The following is an 8,408-nucleotide window of genomic DNA, read 5'->3' on the forward strand; positions in this document are numbered from 1 at the left end:
AGGGAACCTATTCTTTAAAAATAAAAAGAGGACTGGGGCTGTTGCTCAGTATGAAGGGGCTGTTCCCCAGTGCCACACACGCACACACACAATTAATTAATAAATTAGAGCTTTGCTAAAAATTAGAATTAGCACACAAAAATGCATCTTGATTGCTTTCCAAGGTACCTGGGGAACAGTCTGACAGAGTGACTTGCAGACCCAGGGTCACCAGGTTCCTCGCCAGCACAGCCCCAACCCTTCTCCTTAGCCCTCTCCATGTCTAGGCTTTTAGAGCATGCGCCTCTCACTCACTGCCCTCTGTGCATCAGCCTGTGGCTGCGTGTGTGCGTATAACACGCTGGAACAGGGCTGCAGTGAGGCGGAAGTTTATACTTCTCTCACTTCTGGCTAATACACTGCCCCCAGGTATTCGGAGAAAATGCTCCCAGGCTGCTTGTATTTTCTTAGTCTACTCTGTAGCTTCAACCCTCAGTTTAGGGGCCAGGGATTTAGCTCAGCGGCATAAGTACCTGTCTTGCAAGCAGGAGGTTGTGAGTTCGATCCCTGGTACTGATAAAAAAGAAAAAGACAAAAAAAAAAAAAAAAAGTAACCCTCAGTTTACTTAAAAATCACAAGGTCCTTTGACCTTCATGTCTGTGGTCTAGATAGGAAACAGGAAGAGGAGAGGAGGAAGAAAATGAAATAATCAAAGAGAGCAGGGGCTTAGGTATAGTTAATTGCTAAGGCCCAAGGCCTTGGGTTCAATCACTAGCAACCCTCCTCCCCCTTTCCACACACACACAAAAGGTAAAATAAAGAGAAAAAAAGCTGTGCACATCAGCAGACTGTAGTCCCTGGATTCTGGGAAGCTGAGGCAAGAGGACTACAAGTTTAAGCCCAGCCAGGACAATTTAGGAAGACTCCGTTTAGTTTTTTTTTTTTTTAAGGCACTAGGAATGAACCTCAGTGTGACGGTTCTGAGTTCAATCTCTGGTAGTACCAACAAGGAAGGAAGGAAAGAAAGAGAGAGAGAAAAAGGAGAAAAGGAAGGAAGGAAGGTATATGCTACCTGTTTTTCATTTGTTTTCTTTTGTCTTTTTTCATTGCTGGCGGTTGAACCCAGGGCCTTGTGCACGCTGTGCAAATGTTTTACCCTAACCTTTTAAAAAATTTTTGTTTTGAGAGAGGCTCTCCCTTGATCCTTCTATCTTAGGCTGTCAAGTAACTGTGATTATAGGTATATGGTGTGTGTGTGTGTGTGTGTGTGTGTGTGTGTGTGTGTGTGTGTGTGAATTTATTCAGAGAAAGAAAGCTTCTAAAAAGGACAGAACAGGGGCCAAAAAGTGGATTGCCCACCAAACCTCCTTCTCAAGGGTGTTTATTGAGCAAAGCCACAAAGGGAGGCAGGTTTAAGGCAGAATTATAATCAATCAGTAAGATTAAAAGTACAGTTGCTGGGGCTGGGGATTTAGCTCAGTGGCATAAGCACCTGCCTTGCAAGCAGGCAGTCGTGAGTTTGATCCCTGGTACCCATAAAAAAAAAAAAAAGTACAGTTGCTTAGGTCATATTGATCCAGTGAGAAATCATAGGTAAATATGAGGTAGGACAAGATTACAGTGATACAAAACAGGTCCCCTTAGAGAAGCATCATAACCTTATAACCCTCACATGTGTCTTGGTTACTTTTTTCTTGTTGCTAGGACAAAATACCTGACAACCAAAATTAAGGAAGGAAAGGTTTATTTAGCTTACAGTTTGTGGAGGTTTCAGTCTGTAATCAGCTGGCTCCAAGGCAGGGTGGCCTAGCTGAGGGGCAACACTTCAAGGCAGAAGAAAACAGCAGAAGCAACAAGAACCAAAGGGGAAAGCCTGCACTGCTCCAGCTGGTAGCAGACCTTGGCATCATCCACATGGTGCTGGTTTTAGGTGCATTCAGAATGCAAGAGTTATGGGGTTAAAAGAGCTTCCATCCAATTTCAGAGGGCCTGGGAGGCCAGGCACTTTGCCCAGAGAGGACAGTGTGTGAAACTGTGAGGGTGAAGCCAAAGGTGCAGTGGAGACCCCAGAAGTTTGGAAAAGCCAGGAATATGGATTGTCTTAAGAAACTTACAAGGAGGAAGTAAAACAGGCTTTAGGTTTGTTGTTGTTTTGTGTGAGGACTCATGACCCATGCTTGCCAGGCAGGTGCTACATTGCTAAGCTATATCCCTAGGGCTTAAGAGAGAAGCTGTGGGAGACACAACCACCAGAAATGCCATAGGGATGGAGTCACTCAATGGCTTCGGAGCTCACAATTTGCCACTGATTGCTTCACATACTGGATGTGAAACTATAGGACTTAATGTTTGCCCTGCTGGATTTTGGATTTGTTCCTATTCCTTTGTATACCCTCTTCTTGTTCTTGTTGCTCTAGTTGTCTTCCACAGCCTTGAAATATTGCCCCAGTGCCAAGCCACCCGGCCTGGGAGCCAGCTGATTATGGACTGAAACTTCTACAAACCATGAGCTAAAGAAATTTTCCTTCCTTGATTTTGAGCATCAGGTATTTTGTCTCAGTGACAGGAGAAAAAATAACAAGGACACCATGTTTTCAAGTTAAATTTATCAGCATTTTAATAACATTGTATGAGGAGAAGCATGACCAATATAAAGACATAGCATAAAAACTTGAAGCATAAAAATTTTGATTATCTAAGTGGGCCACAATCCAGTATTTACAAAAACAAACCAAATAAATAAAGCAAATTTGTAGGGGGCGGCGTGACTTCCCCACTGCTGTCTCCCCGCCTCTCCCTTGTATGGGCACGTAGTGCATCTACACCAATCATGATCCTCTCCTGCTCACATTACGTACACAGACATGACGATGACCCATCAGAAATCACCCCGTAGCCTCTTCCTGTCCCACCAGCCTGCCCTTGCCCTATAAAAGCTGTGACCACTTCCTCAATAAATGAGACTTGATTGGAATTCCTCAACTTGTCTCCATCTCTCTTTGTCTCTTGCCCTGCCTTTGTCAATCCCTGTTCCTCCTCCAGGTGGTTGCCATGTGGATTGACCCATGGGCTGGGTCAAGTGGTGCCCAATGTGGGGCTCTTGGCACAGAGGATTCAATGAGGGAGCCGTTCAGAGATGCCAGCCAAAACTGAAACTAAAGATCCGAGACCTACGCCACGCAGGAGCCTGCCATGCCGCTTGAGCCACGGTAAGAGAATGGCGATCCCTTCCCCCTTTCCCGGCATGGGTCAAGCATTGAGTGACCACGAACTTTTCGTGGGAGGCCTAAGTAAGGCGTTAAAGTCAAGAGGGATTAAGGCTAAAGAAAAAGATTTATTATAATATTTTCAATTTATTCATAAGGTTTGTCCCTGTTTCCCTTTAGAGGGCTCTATTGATACAAAAAGGTGGGAGAGAATAGGAGATGCATTCAAAGACTACTATCAGGTCTTTGGCCCTGAAAAGGTCCTGGTTACAGCCTTTGCCTACTGGAACCTAATCTCAGAGCTACTTACACAGCGCTACCGAGCCCCTCAAATTGATGAAACGATCACCCAAGATGAAACCACCCTGCATGCTTCTGCTGTGCCAACACCACTCCCTTCAGGAAACAAATCTGATGTTTCTTGCCTCTCCGACAAGGAGAAAAATGATATGTTAGAAAATCTCCAAGATGGTGGCCCACTGCCACCTGAGCCCCTACCACCTGAGGCCCACTACAAATCTTTATATCCCGACCTCGCTCCTTTACAAGAGGTCTATTGGGATAAACTGGTGGAAGAGGTCACCAGATACCACTGTGGTCCTATTGTGGCTCCAGCCACCGTAAAACTGCCCCCTAGCTACAACGAGACACCCAAAACTTCCCCTGGCCCCTCCGACACACTCCTAGAGTTAGAGGCCTGAGTCTTAGAGTTACAAAAACAGGTACAACTAGAACAAGAATGTCAAAGGCTCATGTTACAATTACAGACCCTACGGACAGGCCAATTAGATGCTGCTCCTAAAATGGTGCCCATCCCTAAGATGGCGCCTGCCCCACATGCACCACACCAGGGCAGGTCTCCACCTAAGATGGCATTTCCGGTGACAGAGACAAACATGCCAGCCCAAGATGGCACTGGACCACAGGCAGTTAGAACACACACACTGTTTATAGTAGCCGCCCTAAAGGAACTAAAAACTGCGGTTGCCCAATATGGTCCCACTGCCACGTTCACCATCACAGTCTTAGATTCTATGACCCAGGGTTGGATTATTCCCAATGAATGGAGGGATTTAGCTAAGGCCACGCTCTTGGGAGGTAATTATCCATTATGGAAATCTGAGTTTTTTGGCCAATGTGAAAATACTGCCAGAGATAATGCTGCTAGATGAAACCCTTGGACCCTCCCTATGCTTACGGGGACCGGAGACTTCAATACAAAAGAGGCCCAAATGAGATATGATCCCGGCCTCTTCACACAAGTCAATGTGACGGCTACTAGGGCTTGGAAGCGGCTCCCTTCCGGAGGTGAACCAACTTCCTCCCTTACCCAAATTAAACAAAAGCCACAAGTTAGACCAAACTGCTCCTGCCTTTTTGAGGAAGCTGTACATTCTATGTGTTATACAACAGTTTCCGAATGTGTCGGACCAAATAACAAAATTTATTTCACAGCCATCCTTACCAAAACTACTCCGCCCCAATATGTCTCAGATTGGAGCACTAACCCCAAGGCCATTGGTGTCTGCTCATATTCTCAAGCAGGATGTAAAGGCAATATTGGGGCACCCACATGTTGGTTCAGAGAGGCACCTGTCCATGTTTCTGATGGGGGAGGCCCCCAAGACAATATCAGACAAGAATATGTTCACCAATGACTAGAAGAGATGATAGCTATTCCCAAAGATCAATTATCACCCATTGGCACTCCCCAAACCTCGGGGAGTGGACCTAGATCCACAGACCTATGATATTCTTTTAGCCACTCAAAAGGCACTTAATGTCACCAACCTTAACCTGGTAAAGGACTGTTAGCTATGCATGGCCCTAGGCACCCCTATGCCAATAACTACCCCTCCAATTCAACACCTATCTCCCTAGGGGACTCCCCCAACTGTACGCCTGGCCAGCCACTTCCTGTCCAACCAGTGGTAATGGCCAATTTATCTGTCCCATGTATTCAGGGCTCTTTTGCAAATGACTCATTCGTCATTGATGTGGGCCCCCTCATATCCCCTGGCTGCTCCCAATTTGCCAATTACACTGAACCCTTATGCCCCCTCTCAGGACAAGTGTTTGTATGTGGGGCCAATCTGGCTTACCCTTTTCTCCCATCCAATTGGTCAAGAATATGTATGCTAGCCACCACTTTGCCTGATATTGATATAATTCCCGGACAAGAGCCTATACCCATACCAGAATTTACCTACATCTCTGGCCACAAAAAAGGAGCAGTGGCTCTCGTCCCACTTCTGATAGGAATGGGTGTCACCGGGGCACTGGCCACCAGTACAGCTGGACTGGGTGTCACCCTAGACAAATATACTGAGATCTCCAACAAGCTGTCAGAAGATGTCCGGGCCTTGTTCGCCACCATATGGACCCTCCAAGATCAACTAGATCATTGCAGAGGTGGTCTTCCAAAACAGACAAGGGCTAGACCTCCTAACTGCAGAATAGGGGGGAATTTGTCTTGCCTTACAGGAAAAATGTTGCTTCTGTGTTAACCAGTCTGGCATCATATGTGGAAAACTTCAAGAAATTGAAGAGCAGCTCAAATTGAGAAAACACCAGATGGCCTCTAACCCTTTCTCCTCACTCTGGGGAGGGCTCTTCCCCTACTTAGTGCCCCTCCTGGGGCCCCTAGCTGCCCTGTTGCTTCTCCTCTCTGTGGGTCCTTGTATTTTTCAGAGGATTATGACACTCGTTAATAACTGGATAGATGCATTTATGGCAAAGCCCATTCAGGTACACTGTCACCAGCTGGAGATGGCAGATCAACAAACCTATTGGGAAAGAATTCCCACGAGAGGCCCATATGACAATGTGGCCTAACCACCCTGGGGCAGTGGACAGGCAGCCAGAGACAGGCAACTAGAACATACATGCCATACCACCAGCCGCCTAAGACAGGCACAGGACCAACTGCTGTCCTGCAAGCCCATGACAAGTAAGGCTTGGTTGAGTTCATGTAAAGAGGTGCTTGACCCAAGACAGGCACTGTCCTCACAGGGCCTGCCATAAAATATATTTAATCAGGCCTGCCTGATTAAAAATACAAAAAGGGAGGAGATGTAGGGGGTGGTGCGACCACCCCACTGTTGTGTCCCCGCCTCTCCCTTATATGTGCACATAGTGCGTCTACACCAATCATGATCTTCTCCTGCTCACGTCACATACATGGACATGATGATGACCCATCAGAGATCACCCCGTAGCCTCTTCCTGTCCCACTGGCCTGCCCTTGCCCTCTAAAAGCTGTGACCACTTCCTCAATAAATGAGACTTGATTGGAATTCCTCAACTTGTCTCCGTCTCTCTTTGTCTCTTGCCCTGCCTTTGTCAATCCCTGTTCCTCCTCCAGGTGGTTGCCCCACGGATTGACCCACGGGCTAGGTCACAAATTCTTACTTCTGTCCAGTTATCTCAGTGAAGACCTCCAAATGCTATAGGGGAAAAAAACTTCCAACCTGCTAGGTGTCCAAAATGCTGAGTTTGTGTTCTCTAAATTTAAGGAATGAATTCTAGGACCAACATAGGTTAAGAATGGAAAGAATTTATTGAAAGAAAGCAAGCTTTTGTCTAAGAGGAGGGGGCGCTGAAAGTGTGTTGGCCCATTTTTTCTTTATAAATTTGAACTGTACATTATTAACATATAGATTTATAATTATTATATCTTTCTGGTGAATTAAAATATGTCAACATAGAAACTTTTTATGTCTGTTTAACACTTTTAGTCTTAAAATTTATTTTTGGTTTTGTTTGTTGAGGCAAGGTCTTCCTTTGGAGTTCAGGCTGGCCTTAAATTCACTGTGTGATCTAGACTGGCTTCAAACTTGTGGCCGTCCTCCTGCCTCAGTGCCCTGAGTGCTAGGGTTATACTCCTGCATCATGAGGCACAGATCTATCCTTTTACTTAGTTTTGTAGTGCTGGGGATTGAGCTCAGGACTTTGTGCTAGTCCGGAGCTCTACCACTAAGCTATAACCTAATCTTCCTGCTGTATTCATTTTAACCTCTCTACCTAATATATTTTAGATATGTCTCTTATAGTTAACATGTAAGTGGATCTTAATGTTTATGTAACAAACTTCGCCATATGTCTGTGTAGGTGGGCACTGAATTAACAGTACACTTTAAATTTATGATGAAAAAACTAAATCATACTGAACCACACATCTGTAATCACAGCTACTTGACAGCCTGAGGTGAGAGGATCAAGGGAGACCCTGTCTCAAAATAAAATGCCCAGCAAGGGCCTTTGCACTGAGCTATACTTCCGATAGCCTGCCTTTTATATTTTTAAAATTTTATTTGTTTAAAAGAAAAAAAGACACAGCAAAAAACAAAAGAGATAAATGAACAACAACAAACCCAAAACAATAACAGTATAGGTTTTCAAAACAAAATATAGGAATTTAACCATGTTTGTAATATCTGCCCTTTTATTTTATTTATTTATTTATTTTTTTGCCCTTTTTATCTTTTTACAGAATATCTGTAAATCACTCTGTTACTTAGGTGGGAGTCAAATTTGTCATCCTTTTGCCTCAGCTTCCTGAATTCTGGGATTACATGTGCAACCATGCTTAGCTGAGTCACTGTGATTTTTTTTCCTTCCTTTTTTTTTTGTACCAGGGATTGAACCCACGACCTCATACTTGCCAGGCAGGCGCTTACGCCACTGAGCTAAATCCCCAGCTCTTTTTCTTTCTTGCAATGATTTTTTTGGCTCTCTATGCCCTACCATCTGGTCCTAAAGTCCTCTCCAGTTTTCTGGATGTTCTCTGATAGGAAGGATGTTCTCTGAAGGAAGCAGTGTTTAGTTAATCTCATCTTTTCCAAGAAGTCTTTCTGGGAGCCTCTGGCCTGATCTCTGACTTTGTCTTTTATCCTCTAAACTCCCCTCTCTCCCATCTTGGAAACTGTGACTGCTAATCCTGATACCTCAACTATGTTGGGTTAAGAAATTCCTAGCATGGGGCTTGGGATTTAGCTCAGTGGCCTAAGAGCATGCCTGGCAAGTGCAAGGTTGTGAGTTCAATACCTGGTACCAAAAAAAAAAAAAAAGAAAGAAAGAAAGAAAGACAGAAATTCCTACCAGATCAGTAAAGCCTACTTCTGGTTTTGTCTGGATGAGTCACAGGGTGTATCCTTGGGTATGACATCTAGTCTTGGCATGTTCCTCTCTGGCACTGTTCCCTGCTCTGCTTCTCAACTGCC

At 44.9% G+C, this 8,408-nt stretch overlaps 1 long non-coding RNA gene across 1 annotated transcript; it reads left to right on the forward strand.

Moving 5' to 3' along the window:
- Positions 1-1,297: 1,297 nt before the first annotated feature.
- Positions 1,298-6,490, forward strand: LOC134476911 (uncharacterized). Its single transcript, XR_010048719.1, has 2 exons — positions 1,298-3,189; positions 5,647-6,490. It is a non-coding gene; the product is annotated as an uncharacterized LOC134476911 (long non-coding RNA).
- The last annotated feature ends 1,918 nt before the right edge of the window (positions 6,491-8,408 follow it).

The sequence above is a fragment of the Cavia porcellus genome, unplaced genomic scaffold (genome assembly GCF_034190915.1).
Source record: "Cavia porcellus strain 051 isolate PalLab524CR breed Dunkin Hartley unplaced genomic scaffold, mCavPor4.1 scaffold_1, whole genome shotgun sequence".
In the NCBI taxonomy this organism is placed as follows: domain Eukaryota; kingdom Metazoa; phylum Chordata; class Mammalia; order Rodentia; family Caviidae; genus Cavia; species Cavia porcellus.